The following is a 16,977-nucleotide window of genomic DNA, read 5'->3' on the forward strand; positions in this document are numbered from 1 at the left end:
GAGAGTGGATCCCCTTGTCTGAGACCTATGGAGGGTGTGAAGGTTCTTGAAGGAGCACCATTGAGCAGGATGGAAAAATTGGTTGTGGTAACTAGTGCCATAACCCATCTTATCCAGTTTTGGTCAAAGCCATATGCTCTTAGAACTGCCCTTATATAAGACCAATTTAGCTTGTCGTAAGCTTTCACTAGGTCCAGCTGAACGATCATACTAGATTGTTTGTTTCTTTTGTGAGAGTGTACCACCTCGTGGCTTGGATGATGTTATTGAGGATTTGTCTTCCTTCCACATAGCCCGTTTGCTCCTTTGAGATGAGAGCTGGTAAGAGGGGCTTGAGTCTACTGGTGATCACCTTGGAAATAATTTTGTACACCACATTACATAAAGCTATGGGACTAAAGCCATCCGGAGTCATGGATTTTTCCTGCTTTGGGATCAAAGATATGAAGGAAGCATTAAGAGCCTTCAGAACCTTTTTGGATCTTCTTGAGTCTTCCACCACCTCAAGGACATCCTATTTGATTGTTTCCCAACAGGCTTTGAAGAAGTTTACATTGAACCCATCTAGGCCTGGAGCTTTTCCATTTTTCATTTCATTAATGACTTCACTGACCTCCTCTTCTGATACTGGCTTATTAAGATTGTGGTTGTCCTCTCTGGTAACCAGCTGAGGGATGCACTGAGTGAAGTTATTGATGAATCTAGATCTATCCACTAGAGGCTCCTCTGCTATACTGAGGAAGTGTTGAACAAGGACAGATTCCATATCTTTGTGAGAGATGAGTTCTATTCCTTGAGAATATTTGATATTTTTGCTTTTGTTGTGTGCCCTATGATCCATGGTGGATTTATGAAAGAACTTCATGTTTCTTTCTCCCTCTCTAATCCACTGTACACGATTTCTGTCTCCAAAAAATTTCCTCTTGCCTGCACCGATCTTCCCATTCTTCCTGCAGAGAGTCAGCTAGCTTTTTCCGCTCCTTGGTAAAGCCATCTATGATGTTGATTTGATTGATCTCCTGGAGTTTCTGCTCAGCTTCTCTTTTGGCTTTGAAGATATTTCCAAATTCCTTTTTGTTCCAATCTTTAAGCCTGTATTTGATATGTTTAAGTTTCTGTTGGAGCAGGAACATTCTAGTGCCTTGAATGTTCAGATCCTCTCTCCACCATTTGTCAATATTGTTGGTGAATTTAGGGTGAGAGAGCCAGGCATTTTCAAATCTAAAGGGTCTATTTCTTGGTGTACCCATAAAAGTGGCTTCCAATTGTACAGGCCAATGGTCCAAACCTCCAAAGGGAAGAATAGAAGCTGACATGGTAGGGCCTGAAAGAAAGAGGTCCTCTGAAATAATAAATCTATCGAGTTTAGAGGCGACTTGTGAAGCCCCTCCCCTCTTATTGTTCCAGGTGAAGGTCCCATTGATTGTTTCAGTGTCCAATAACCCCATGGTCCTTATGAAGTTCTGGAAGTCCATGGAGTCTCTGCCTAGCTGTCTGATCCCACTTTTTTTCTCTGTAAGAGATATCATCATATTGAAATCGCCTGTAAAAATCCAGGGCATACTAGGGTGTCTTGCTCTTAGTTCCTCAAGGGAGGTGAGAAGCGTGAGTTTATCTTCTAGCTTTTGAGGTCCATATACATTTGTGATCATGTATATCTTATAATCACCTAAAGGTTGACATACCAAAGAAAGATAGTTCATGGATGCTTCAGCATCCAGGATTCCAAATTTCTGGGGATCCCAGAGAGTAAGAATCCCCCCCACCGAGTTATTTGCTTTAACCTCTAGATACTCATACTTGATTAACCATTTATTATGAATTTCTCTAATCTTGTCCATCGAACATTTTGTCTTCTAAATAAAAACCATATCTGGTTTTTCTTCTTTTATTCTATTACTGAGATTTCTTTGTTTCCTTCTATTTCCTATGCCTATAATATTCTGTTAGAAAATTATATATTACGGAGCAATGGAACACATAAAATATTGCAGAAATATAAACACAGAAAATGTACAAAACAAGAGAGACACAGATATACGTGGTTCACCCAGTTTGGGCTACGTCCACCCCGAACAGCCAGTCCTTCCTTTTCTATTATCCAGCAAAATGAAGAGACACAGCCTATAGCAAAAACCGCTGTAATATCCTCTGTTTTCTCTCACAGTCTCACCTCTCTGTTTCTTGCTCACAGAATACACATCTATTTCACAGCCTCAAATACAATACCCTCATACAAAGAGAGGGGTTGCCTTCTAGGGCAAAAAACCCTAACTAAACATAAGTTCTACCGTTAGATCATCTGCCTAATGAATGGCCCAGATTGACTAGAGATTACTATACTTTTACAAGGCAATTTTACAGCTGTTTTTAGCTTCGGGGGCACTGCCCCCCAAACCCCCCGCCAGGGGGGTTGCCGCCCCCCCTGGACCCCCCTTGAAGCGAATATTTTACGGGCGGCGTTGCTGCCCCATTTTGAACTGGGGTCCAATGTGGCGGTACTATAGAAGATAATCAGGCTCCACACCTAACAATCTCCCACTTGGAGACTGATTGTAGCAACTCCACCGCTGCTGCATTTGATGGACAATGACTCCTCTTTGGACCTGGCTGTTTCTCATCTTCATCGTCATCCTTGAAGACCAACTGAAACTAATCATATTCTCAGTTTCTCCCTGGTTACAACTTTTGTTAGCATATCTGCAGGGTTCTGGATAGTGTGTATCTTTTCCAGCTTCAACTCTCCATCTTCCAACACTGATCGTATGACATGGTACTTGAGCTGTATGTGTTTAGTCCTGGAATGAAAAGCTGAGTTCTTTGCAAGATGAATGGCACTTTGAATATCACTGTATAACGTGCCCTTATCATGCTCCTTACCCAATTCACCCTTAAACCTTTGTAACCAAATCATTTCTTTACTAGCCTCTGTAGAAGCAACATACTCTGCTTCTGTTGTTGAAAGTGCAACAACACTTTGGATCTTTGAAACCCAACTAACAGTTGTTCCACCAACAGTGAATACATATCCTGTAGTGCTCCTCCTGTTATCTCTGTCACCTGCCATATCTGCATCAACATATCCTTGTAGGGATATGTTTGAACCACCAAAACATAATGCTTGATTTGTGGTACCTTTCGAATATCTGAGAATCCATTTCACTGCCATCCAATGTTCCTTTCCTGGATTGTTCATGTACCTGCTTACAACTCCCACTACATGTGCAATATCAGGCCTTGTGCAGACCATTGCATACATTAAGCTTCCAACTGCTGATGCATATGGAACTTTAGACATATAATCCATGTCTTCTTGAGTCTTTGGGCACATTTCCTTGCTAAGTTTGAAATGGCTAGAAAAAGGTGTACCAACTGGTTTTTCATTTTGCATGTTAAATCTTTTCAACACCTTTTGTATGTACTCATTCTGAGACAATGTTAATTTACGATTTTTTTCTGTCTCTAGTTATTCTCATACCAAGGATTTGTTTTGCAGCTCCCAAATCCTTCATAGCAAATGAATTTGCCAATTTTCTTTTGAGCACATTTATTTCCTGCATGTTAGATCCTGCAACAAGCATGTCATCTACATACAATAACAATATAATATAGCTGCCATCATTTTGCTTTTTCAGATAAACACAATGATCAGAGTGACATCTAGTATAACCTTGTTCAGACATAAACTTGTCAAATTTTAGATACCACTGCCTTGGAGCCTGTTTTAAGCCATACAAGCTATTCTTCAACCTGCACACTAGTTTCTCCTTCCCTTTCACCTCATATCCTTGTGGCTGCTGCATATATATCTCTTCCTCCAAATCCCCATGGAGAAAGGTTGTCTTTACATCTAACTGCTCAAGATGAAAATCTTCAGCTGCTACAAGACTTAAAATAGTTCTGATTGAAGTCATTTTAACAACAGGATAAAATATTTCATCAAAATCAATACCTTTCTTCTGTGCAAACCCCTTCACCACAAGTCTAGCTTTGTACCTCTGTTTTCCTCCATCTTCTTCCTTCAGCCTGTAAACCCATTTATTCTTCAATGTAGTTTTTCCTGCAAGCAACCTGACTAAATCCCAAGTCTGGTTATGCATTAAGGAGTCCATCTCTTCTTCCATGGCTACCTCCCACTTCTTCCTGCTTTCAACCTGCATTGCTTCTTCATAACATTCGGGTTCACCATAATCAGTCAACAATAAATAATATAATGAAGGAGAGTATCGTTCAGGGGGTCTACTTATCCTGGTAGATCTTCTAACACCACCTTCAGGTGTTTGGGGTGCCCGTTGTTGCTGTGGTGGTTGCTGTTGTTGTGGTTGTTGATTATTATTATTTTCAGGCACCTTTACTTTTTCAGTGATTTCATCAAGAACTTCGTATTCCTTGTTTTTGTTTTCTTTCTTCTTTTCCTGCAACTGATTCTTATACAAGACATTTTCATTGAATATTACATCTCTGCTCCTAATGATTTTGTGATTTTCATAATCATATAAGCGATAATCAAAATCATTAATACCATATCCAATAAAGGTACATTTCTTTGACTTCGCCTCAAGCTTTGTTCTATTTTCTTTATCAATATTGACAAAGGCCTCACAACCAAAAGGCTTTAAAATAGAGTAGTTTACCTTTTTACCTGTCCATGCTTCCTCTGGAACACCACCATCCAAGGAACTTGAAGGCCCTCTATTTATTAGATAAACAACAGTATCTACAGCATCTGCCCAAAATTGTAAAGGCAATCCCACATGCAATCTCATGCACCTTGCACGCTCCATGATTGTTCTGTTCATCCTTTCTGACACACCATTTTCTTGTGGTGTTCTTGGAACTGTCTTCTCTCTGTGAATTCCATGCTCTGAACAGTACCTATCAAACTCTTTGCTGCAATATTCACCTCCATTGTCTGATCTAAGACACTTCAATTTCTTTCCTATCTCAATCTCAACCAAAGCTTTCCATTTCTTGAAAGTATCAAATACATTAGATTTATTCTTAATACAATAAATCCAAGTTTTTCTAGTTGCATCATCAATAAAGGTAACATAATAACGAGAGCCACCGAGAGATGATACCTGAGCAGGTCCCCATACGTCTGTATGCACAAGCTCTAATTTTTCGTTCTTCTTTTCTTTCCCAACTCTGATAAATCTGACTCTCTTCTGTTTTCCATAAATGCAGTTCTCACAGAAGTCCAAATCAACATTCTTCAAACCTGGCAACAAATTCCTTGAGTGAATAATCTTCATCCCTTTTTCACTCATGTGTCCAAGCCTATGATGCCATAATGCTGCATCTACTCCTTTGGAAGTCAAAGCATTAACAGAGTTAGAAATACCATTGCATAAATACAATGTACCAACCTTTTCGCTTTTTTCTATTACCAGGGCTCCTTTGGTGACCTTCCAAGCTTTATCTGTGAAAATTGTCACACAACCTTCACTGCCTAACTGCCCTGTTGAAATCATATTTTTCTTTAAATCTGGAACATGCCTTACCTCCTTTAGTAGCCATTGGTTTCCATTCTGTTGTTTTACAAGAACCTTACCCATTCCAACAATTTTACAGGGTTTATCATCACCCAGACGAACTTGTCCAAAATCTCCTTGAACATAGTCATGAAAGTATTTCTTATCAGGTGTGGCATGGAATGAGGCCCCTGAATCTACCACCCAGGAATCAGTAATATTTTCGAAAGAAAGAATCAAAGCATCTTGTAACACCTCACCTGTCACATTTGCTTCATGATTGTTTTCTTGTTGTGCATCTCCTTCTTTTCCTTTCCAAGATCTACAGTCTTTCTTTAGGTGTCCTTTCTTTCCACATTTCCAGCACACTATCCCCGATCTGGACTTGGATTTGCCTTTCCCTGATTTACTGCGATATCCTGAGCTCTTTCCTCTTTCCATTTTTCTTCCTCTAGACTCTGCACTCAAAGCATTTCCCGATGTCTCACCAGAGCTTTTCCGTCGCATTTCCTCGCCAAGGATAGCACCGACAACATCATCAAACTTTAAAGTACTAGGTCCAGAAACGGAGTTACTAATGGCCATTACCAAACCATTCCAGCTTTCTGGTAACGAGCACAAGAATAACAGAGCTCTAATTTCATCATCAAAGTTTACACCTACAGAACTTAACTGACTTGTAACTGTATTAAAATCATTTAAATGGTTTGCAACAGATCCACCTTCTGACATCTTCATATCAAATAACCATTTCATAAGAAATACCTTGTTTGAGGCTGAGGGTTTTTCATATAGTTTCGACAACGTCTGCATCAAACCCTCTGTCATGGTTTCCTTCGAAATGTTGAAGGCGACTGACGTATCAAGGCACAACTTTATTGTTCCGAGTGCCTTTCTATCGAGAAGGTTCCATTCTTCGTCTTTCATACCCGTCGGCATCTTTGTTTTTCCACCTAATGGTAGGTATAGATCTTTCTAATATAGATAATCTTCCATCTGCATCTTCCACAGCAAGAAGTTTTGGCCGTTAAATTTCTCGACCCTAAACTTACCATCTTCCGCCATTTCTCCCACTCAAACCAGGAACCCTTCTTTCCTGCGAGTTTATCAGCCAAATAGACCTTCGGCTCTGATACCAGTTGTTAGAAAATTATATATTATGGAGCAATGGAACACATAAAATATTGCAGAAATATAAACACAGAAAATGCACAAAACAAGAGAGACACAGATATACGTGGTTCACCCAGTTTGGGCTACGTCCACCTCGAACAGGCAATCCTTCCTTTTCTATTATCCAGCAAAATGAAGAGACACAACCTACAACAAAAACCACTGTAATATCCTCTATTTTCTCTCACATTCTCACCTCTCTGTTTCTCACTCACAGAATACACATCTATTTCATAGCCTCAAATACAATACCCTCATACAAAGAGAGGGGTTGCCTTCTAGGGCAAAAAACCCTAACTAAACATAAGTTCTACCGTCAGATCATCCGCCTAATGAACGACCCAGATTGACTAGAAATTACTATACTTTTACAAGGAAATTTTACATCTGTTTTTAGCTTCGGGGGCGCTACCCCCGAAACCCCCCGCCAGGGGGGGGCTCCCAAAAGTCGCTGCCGCCCCCCTGGACCCCCCTTGCAGCGAATATTTTACGGGCGGCGTTGCCGCCCCATTTTGAACTGGGTTCCAATGTGGCAGTACTATAGAAGATAATCAGGCTCCACACCCAACATATTCTAGGTTGTGAGCTTACCTGATTTGATCAAGAGTTTCCCACATTCGTTAAGTAGCTCCTTCTATATTTTTCTTCATCTTTTCCTGCCTAGGTTCTTTGGAGATTGGGCCTGTATCTCCTCCATCAATTTGACCCCTCTATGCTCCTGGCTCTCATGATTTCTTTTGACTCCAGAGCCCTTTAGTTGTGATCTCCATAAGAAGAGCTGTTGAACCCTATCATATTCCTCTTTTGGCATGGAGTCCACTCCTTTGGTCGTCCCTTGTTCCTGAAATTCTCTAGTCCAGATCTAGATTTTCCCTTTCTAGAATCTCCTACATTTCATGGTCCTTCATTCCTACCTCACTTGGATTCATCTGATGGTCCCTACTAATCTCCATATTGCTTGGCAGATCCTCCTTTTGCTGGTAGTTTTCTATGATATCTTCCATGCTATTAATCCCTTTCCTTCTCAGTGATAATGTTCTTCGTTTCCTGGTTTGTTTCTTTATTTCCATCTTCTTCTTCTAGGATCTTAAAGCTATTGTGGCTTGGCTGTCTTTCCTCATTGATATTTTTTTTTGTGGCTGCTTGTCACCTTTCCATTTCCCCCCCACCTTAGTGAAACCCTCGAGATTTTTATCCACAGTTGTTTTCACATTTCTCTCCGTATTGTTTGTTGGGAAGTCTCTGTATAGATCCCCATGTTCATGGCAACGGCACCTAAATGGGATGTGCTCATAGTCCACCACCTACACCCATTCTTCATCATATATTTCTAAAATTATCACGTCCGGAAGTGTTGTAGATAAATCCATTTCCAAACATATCCGGGCGAAGGAGGTATATTTTCCTTTCATAGTCAAATCTGAGATCTTTAGGAAATGACCCAGTTTTTTGCCTATTGTTTTCAAAGATTCCAGTAGCCAATAATCTAGAGGAAGGGAGTATAGTCTAATCCATACTGGTACTGATGTGAAAGTTTCACGTTCTGGGACAAAGTTCATCATCCATGGCCACATGTAGAGGCCTGCAGTCCTGTAGAAGTTTGGTCCTCCTTCGAACACTCTATCTTTATCCTCTAGGCTTGTGAACACTACTGTGAAGGAGACCTTAGATCCCAAATGAAGGTTTATTTCTCCCTTTGGTTTCTAATGGCTCCTCATCCATACGTGCAACACCCTCTCTGTCAGCCATAACCCCATGAATTTTCATATAACCGCATATTCCATCATATGATCTCTATGCGCTTGTAGCGCTGGTTCGCTTAAGATGACCCGGGGAATGGTGTTCGAATTGGGTTTGCATACCCCATTTATCCTTGTGGAAGTTGTTTTCTGACTGCTACCCCCTTTCTCCTTCTCCTTACTAGCTTCCTGCTGATCCCCTTCCTGTTCATGAGGTTTATTTCTTCCCAATATCTCTGTGTTACTTGCCTCTGTTGTCTTCTCCAGAGGTTTCTTGAAACGCTACTTTCTAGCATCCTTGCTTCTATCCGTGACTGCTTGACTGTAGGAGGGAGTAGCACTCCCCCCTGTGCCTCTCACCATGTACCCAACATCAAACCCTAACGCCAACCCTGGATCAAGTTGCAGAGCCTCTCATCCTGAGGGAGGGATTATCATTAGTCCCGAGGGAATCATTGAATGTATATATATATATATATATATAGATATATATATAGATATATATATATATATATATATATATATCTATATACTTGGGGGCTTGGATGGAAGACAAACAATTAAGTTGAAGCATACAGATTGTTTCTGGGCCTCACCCGTGTTGAAATGTGGCAACAAGAACATTCCAATTTAATTTGTCCTTGAATTAAATTGTGAATTAAATTTGAATTTAGTCTTAATAGCTACTTGGAAATAATTAATTAATTCATTTTGAATTAATTAGTTGGAGAAATTCAAGTTAGAAGTCTTTCTAAAGTCATGCAAGAGTTATCCCTTAAATTAAGGAGATAAGATTGAGTTATATTTGAGTTGTAATTAGTTAACTCAGTTTACTGAGTTAAGTCTAGTTAAATTAGTTCCAAACTGTTTGAGGAAATAATGGTGAGTTATCAGTCAGTTGATGCATGCATGCACTCAACTAGTGCTACTCTAGTTAACTAAAGATTCCCTCATCAGAAACTCATGCATGTCTATTTTGAGAAAGAACCAATTGAGATTAAAGACAAGGACAATGTACTATCAGTTGCATGTGTTTTCTTATAAAGAAAACTCATGCATGCAGTCAAGGAATCATTTCTTGAGGATTGCACAGTTCTGATAGTGTGTGAGAGAGTGTTCCACTTGGTTGAAGGAGAATCATCCCAGACAAACAACGCAAGGAAATAGGAGCTTGGAGGGTAGAGAGGAAGGCTGGAGAGCAGCCAGGATTGTCTGTGAGCATCTGTGAGGATTGTACTGAGAGCTAGCTAGCTGTGAGAGCTAAGGGTTTGTATAATTCCTATGTACTTTCACCTTGTATGATAATACAAATAGTGGGGTTTTTAGATAAGGCTTTCCCCAAAGTATTTTCATGTGTTTATGTGCATTGATTCTTCGTCTTCTAGTTATATTGTTCAGATTGATCTTTAAGCTTCTGCAAATTGATAGTAGAAGTAGGTTATAATATTATGCTTTGATTTATATTGCATTAGCAGGTTAACCTACATACAATTTTTCTACAACTTGGGCTCAAAAGAAAGGAATAGAAGCCCTGCAGGTGATGGGAGGCTCCATGATTATAATACAACATATGAACTATGCCTCATCTGCAAAAATCACAATTTTAAACCAAATTATCAAGAGATACAAAGGTATGATCCCATCCTTTGATTCAGTGACCTTTTTCCATATTCTAAGAGGAAATAATCAAGAAGTCGACAAACAGGCTAACCTTTCTTGCCAGTTGATAGAAGAAAGGAGCGTGGTGAATGATGTCGTGGACACGACTAGTATCCCATAAATTAATTAATGATATACAATTACTGGATAGTGGAGGTTTCTCTAAGCCTTGCTTCGGTGATAAAAAACCTTAGAATTATGGAATTTGATTTTAGATTTATTGGGTTGAATCCATTGTTTACCCTCCTACCCCTTATTCCTCCTCCTCCCCTACCACTTCCCTCCACCTCCTTTTTCTTCCCCTCTCCCCTGTACATCCTTCCCATCCTTTCCCTATGATATTCCCCTTTATTTTCCCCTGTCACACCCCTCTTATGTTCCATCCTGCCTCCCCTCTCTTTTGTCAAGCTCCTCTTCCTTGCCCACCTCACCCCCCCACCACTTGGGCCTTGCAGCATATCTCCTTGTGTTCCCTGGCTTGTTCAGGAGCCTCGTGGCAGTCGCATCCTATGCTTTCACCCACAACGTGTATGTTATCGTCACACAAGTACTATCTTTATTAATAACATGGATCTCTTGGTACATTTTCAGTTCCTTTGCCCTGGTTATTTGTGTAGGATAAGGGGAAGAGAGGAGCAACATTTATTTCCTGAACACAGATCAATCCTAAACACTCGTGGGAGGAAAATTAGAAGGAAAATGACAGACAATGATCAATGTTGGGAAATTAAGGCGGAAGGTTGGGAATTAATGGAAGATCATTGGGATCATAGCCCCATCAGTTTCCTCAACATGTATTGCAACATCTCGCGGCACAGTTACTGCTATATAAGGAATAATGGTTAGAGAAGTTTGTATGGGTTAATTCTCCTTCCTGCTTGGGTGGCCTCTACATAGGCCTTGAGGCTGAAGTAGAGATCATTGAGTGTTTGTAGTGGGGACTAGATTGCTGGAAAGAATCCCAGGGAGCACTGTGAGTCGAAAATTTTGGGTGGGAAGTTGCATGGGTTTGCGGGTCTAAGTGTTGTGGTTGGTCTGAGGGATAGTGAAGTGTTTGGAATTTTTATTCTGTTGAACTAGGAGGGGAATTTGGATTATATGCTTAGGAAAGGTTTGGAAGCCGACTCGTAGAGGGAGGACCATTGGAATTCTGCTATCTTTGATACTACAGTTCCTGTGAACTCATCAAGCTTCATGATTGGGAGGGGGTCCAGGGCCAGGACCCTGGAGTAGTGATTCTAAAGGAGAAGCTTCATGGTGTAGTGGGCCTGAGTGTAATTGACAGGAAGGGTGCAGTTGCTGGGGCTAGTAATGTTATTCCACTGAATTGGGAAGTCTGGTTGATCTCGGTCGGCTCTAAGTCTGCAGCTGGTGAGAAGGCTTCTACTCTTCTAGTCTGTGAGGGGATCTTGGGACATATCCTTGGGGTGGCATGGCTTTCCTATGAAGTGGATTGGAACATCTTGGACTTGAGTGGGGGGAACAATAGGAATTGCGACATTCTGGGATGTTAGAAGATGGATTTGAGGGGTCAGATTGTAGATGAAAATCCTTGGTCGAGCTCTTGGGGTAGTCAAAGGCCGAGGTTGGGATGATAGTGTGATGGAAGTCTTCAGGCTAAAAGGATAATTAGGCCAACCTACACCACTTTCGAGTAGGAGCAGTTGCAATTTAGAGAAGGCCTGACAGTGTGGTGAGCTCCAGTATTGTAGCAATAATGCTACAACTCCTGGGTCTTCCTGTCTCTCATTTTATCAACTCGGTAGTTCGTACAAACTTGGAAGCGACGGTGCTATATGCACAAGTACTAGCTCTTGTCGCAGCTGTCACTTGGTTAGCTGGCACAAGTCCGCTAGGGCTCAAGCCAACTTCTATAGGCTCTCAGAAGAAGCTTGCTAATTGATGGACAAAAGCTAATCTCAAAGGAAAGCTACTTTACTTGACAAAAATGAACTGAAAGCAAATCAAAGCATGTAAACCTAGGAAACCCTAATTTAACTAGTCTGACCTCTACAATGCAAGGAATGTAAATGCAACTTCTACCAATGCTGTCACTACCTCTAATAAATGAAAATGCATGGATCTAAACTACTTGCACCATGAAAGTTATGTTTTTGTATTTTTCCCTTAAGTGTGTGGAATGATGGTGATCTTGTGCTAACTAGGGTTTGGTTGTGCAGATGGGATGGAGAAGGAAGGCAAGCGTGGGATAGGTTGGGGAGGCTAGGAGAGGTCCTTAGGGATCCTTAGCATCCATCCACAGAGGTTCCTCGCATTCAGATGCTCAGCAACCGAGAGAGTGGCCTCCTACAGGATGGCTGTGGAAGATCCTACAGGATACTCTGTTTTCTACAGGATGTCTACAAATGGCTACAGGATGACCTACCGTGAGTGTTTGGAGTGATGGAGGGATGATGAAATGGTAGAGGGAGATGTGTAAGGTGGGAATGAGGCTGGTGATGGCTTTAGAAGTGAAAGAATGGGATGGGAAGTGAGTGTAGGGAGTAGGTTGAAAGGTAAAGGGCTATGCCAACGAAAGGGCTAGAGAATGGAAGTACGTGAGGAGTGAAAGACTTTGGGAGATAACAGAGTGGAGCAGGGGTCAAAGATATGTCTGTATGCATGATCAAGATGGAGGACGAAGTGATGGAATGAGAGAGAGCAGTGTAAGTGAAACAAATTCTTATGACTGTCACTCAACCAAAAATGCATCAACCTAAACTACCTGTGCTTGTAAATTCAATGAGTAGCAATCTAAACGCGAAGGAGAATGTGCATGAAGCTGTGGTGAGGGAGTGTGGTGCAGGTGTGAATCATGTGGAAGCATCTAACATAACGTGACTGTGTTTGCAGCAACCATGGAATAACGGAATGCGTATTTTTGGTGGTTAGTCATGGACTTCACTCCAATCCCAGATGAGACGGCAGTGAGCCTTAACAACCTTTTTGTTGGAGCTCCAATCGATTATATCTATCCTCTACTACACTAAGCAAGTGGAAACAAATTCAACATCAGCAATTCCTATCTAACTCATGAAAAAGACCAACTCAACAACCTGTAATTCGAATTGCATGTGCAAATGAAAAGCTCAAAGTGTTGAAATGAAATGGAAACAACACTACAACAGAGGGGATCTATGGCTCTCAGGTTGGGCCCTAACCTGAGAGCTATAGTCTCCTTAAGAAAAACTCAGAACTAGATCAGAATCTGCCTTCTTTATTCATAACTGATATCATGCCAAATTGGCTTACAAAAAGGAACAAAAACTGAGCTGTGCTCCAAAATTACAATAGCAATACGAGAGTTTCAACAACCTATCTAAGGCTAAGGCCTCCATACTTATACAAAAATGATGATCCAACAAGTGTCCTTCATTTTAGGAGCTCGGCTGTCCAACTAGAGTTTAACTGTTGACCCTGTAGGATGGTCATAATTGATGTTCCTGTAGATCAGTTTATAACTGTTGTTCCTGTAGAACAGCTGGCTGCTTTCAAGCTCGGAGGGGAGATGGATTAGAGCTCGGAGATCTTGGTGGGAATCACGAGGGATGTCCCTAGAACCGTGGACATCCTCTCCTAAACCCCGCAGTGCTACCTCGTTGTCTCCTTACCTCCTTTTTCGTTGTCTTTTGCTCCCTTTTAATGCCAAAACCTGGAATCATAATGCATTAGTCACGTAGAGAGAGTGCCTACCCTTCTTCCTACAAACAACATGAATAAACTAAGAAATGCATGCATAAGCAATAAAAAATGAATGGTTTGAGCAAGTAGAATAGGCCAAAATGAGCCCAAATTGTACCAAAATTGGGGCTCATCATCACCCCCCAGCTGAACCATTTGCTCATCCTTGAGCAACCTTGCTCCTGCTCCTTTTCCTTGGCCGAGGACTCGGGACCGGAACAGGCTCTTTCTTTTCTGCTTCTGATGGCCCTGTCTTCTCTGCCCCTGGTGGTGATGAGGGTGATGCTTCCTTCCCCTTTTCTATTTCCTTGAGTCGGGCTTCGGAAGGCGACTGGCCTATCTTTCGTGTCCAGGAAGTTATTTTTGGGCTCCCCTTTTCGGGGATGGCTGATGTTTTAGAGGGGGTCCTTGCACTGGGTGAAGTAGGGACATCCCCTGAAGTGGTTTGGCTGCTGGGTGGAGGCTGTGGCTTGCCCGTGGTCATCCTCTTGCTTCTCCTGGCTTCAGGTGGTAGAGGGGTCTCCCTCTCCCTTTTCTCTTTCAGTTTTGGAGGTGTGCTGAGGGCAGCCAGTGCCACTGCTGCCTCCTTCTCAAGAATGCCATCCTTCTCTTTCTTGCACTTTGCTCTCTCGGAGCTCCTTGTAGAGGGCCTCTCCTTTTTAGATTTCGGGCTTCCTGTGGAAGACCCTGCTTTGCCCGCCTCCGGGCTTCCTGTAGAAGATTCTTTCTTTGTCTTCAGGCTCTCTATAGGAGGCTGTTTCTCAATGACCTTCGGGCCTCTTGTAGAAGCCCCTCTTTCCAATCTCGGGCTTCTTGTAGAAGCCCCTGTCTCTGTCTTCGGGCTTCCTGTAGAAGCCTGTGGTTGCAATTTCGGGCTTCCTGTAGAAGCCTTTTTCTCCGTTTTTGGGCCTCCTGTAGAAGCCTGTCCTCCAATGATTTTCGGGCTTCCTGTAGAAGCCTTGGTTGTTGCTCTTGGGCTTCCTGTAGAAGCCTGCTCCTTACTGATCTTCGGGCTTCCTGTAGAAGCCTTTGTCTTTGTATTCGGGCTTCCTGTAGAAGCCTGTTTTTGTGTTTTCGGGCTTCCTGTAGAAGCCTATTTTTGTGTTTTCCGGCTTCCTGTAGAAGCCTGTGCTTGCGTTCCTGCAGATGCAACTCTCGCCACCTTTTCTTGCTTGGCTGCATGGATTTTTCTTTTGGCTTTGCCTGCAGGAGCTGACGAGGTGCTTGGGCTGGTAGGGACCACCTCAGTTTTGACTGCCCTGCTTTTCAACCTCTGTTCCCTTGCTGACAGGATGGGGGTGTCCTCTTTTGCTATGTCATCCTTTCCCTCCTCCTTCTCCTTTCATTCTTTCTTCTGTGTTGGAGTCGGGACCTTTTTGCTTTTCCCTTTCTTACTCTTGGTTACGGGCTCTTCTTCTTCACCGCTAGAGGACCCCGTTTCTTCAAGCAACATTTTTATGTCCCCTTCTCTTGTTAAGTTCCTAAATGATTCCCATGCGAGGGGGACTTTATATGAGTGGAGAGCATCCTCCACAAGCAATTTTATCAACCCATGATGGGCTATCTGATCAGGGATTCCGTCCTTGAGCTTTGTAGAGCACTCCATCAAGGACTGCAGTAAAAAGTAAGGAATGCTCGGCCTCTGAGCTGCAGGGAGGTCAATCTGGTGTCTTAGTTCATTGAGAAGCCTGAAGTGATACGCATATATGATGCTGTAACGACCCTCACAGGTGATATATTTCATAATTTGCATACTGACTTCGTTCCATGGTGGCAACAGGCTTGTCCTTTTCACCCCATTTTTGTCCTCTGTGAATGATTCTTCAGGCGGGAAGAACTCCTTCTTTGCTTGTTGGCTCTGCTTCCGCTCTTCTTTATCCCACGGCAGACCCATGGGCAGTTCTGTGATTCGAATTATATGCTTTGGGGTGAGTTGGAGGCTGAGACCTCTGAAGCTTACCGTGGCCAGTGTCAGGGATTTAGGCTTCAAGGCCTGCAAGAATTCCTCGGCTACTTCATCATTGTAGCCCTGTAGCTTATCACAAAAAGGCATCCATTGTGACCTGGTAAAGAGATCTACCACCGCTGGATTTCTCCTTAATTTGGCGGAATCTGTGGGTTCTCGCCTGATAAATCCACCCGGCATGATGCACAATTTTCTTAACCGGAGGTGGTGATGGTGGAAGAGAGTTTGGTTTCGGTGATAGAGTGCAGAACAATGCGTATAACCCAAAAAAAATTTATAACACGGTATAACCACGCAACAATCCTGTAGAATTGCAGTATGGGCACACAGACAGCAATTGATCTACTTTCTCCTTTACCCTGACAGTAACTGACAATCCTACCACCTTAAATGAGCAATTTGCATGAGAGGTCCAGTGTTACCTCGTTACTCGGCCACCTTTTTTTGTGAACACCCGCGTTCCTGTAGAAGACTGTGTCCTGTAGGACTGCGTTCCTGTAGAAACTGTTCCTGTAGGAACTGTTCCTGTAGGAGCAGTGTGCAAACTTCGGGGAGGACTGCAATTGGACTGCGGTTGAGGTGCGCTTCGCTGGTGTTCAGTCGGCCGAAAGCTTGGCGTATCAACATGCAGAGGTATTCAGAAGAGTTACTCACGTTCTGAAGTGGAGGTGGATGGATATACGCGCACAATCTAGCCGATTAGATTTTGAATCGGCGTAGCTCGTGGCGTGGAGGGTGAGCTGTCCCCGCCGGACCCTTGGGTGACGTCGCCCATCATCCACCTACACATTCACTTGCTGCTGCATTCATTCCCACAGATCTGTCGCCGCCCTTTTCGGTTAAACTCGTTTTTTGGTTGACGGGACTGATCTTCACGTGCGTGCTGCGTGTGTCCTTTGTCGTGGCTGCCACCCCATCATCTGACTACCCCTTCACTAGCCAACGTGGCCAGTCAACTGGCCTTACGGCCGCTCAACCATTCATTTCTACGCCATGCAAACAAATCAAAGCAATACTCATGCGATTTGATGGAAGGAAGGATTAGAACACTTACCTGCGCGCGTCTGCACATGATTTTCAAATTTTTGGACGACGGATCTACCTGCTGCATGTGGCTTACACAGTCCCGGAGGCTCGTGGTTACAGGATGTTGGCGCTGTGGTGGACGTTCTGGTTGCATGCGCCCGCGTGTTGCTTGCATATGGCTGGGCGATGAATGGCATCCACTCCTGCAGGTTTGACTGCTACAGGATTCCCGCGGGGGCCTTGCAACAGTCTCACCTCC

The sequence above is a fragment of the Pinus tabuliformis genome, chromosome 2_1 (assembly GCF_031772625.1).
Source record: "Pinus tabuliformis cultivar Carrire ecotype Pingquan chromosome 2_1, CPIR1, whole genome shotgun sequence".
In the NCBI taxonomy this organism is placed as follows: domain Eukaryota; kingdom Viridiplantae; phylum Streptophyta; class Pinopsida; order Pinales; family Pinaceae; genus Pinus; species Pinus tabuliformis.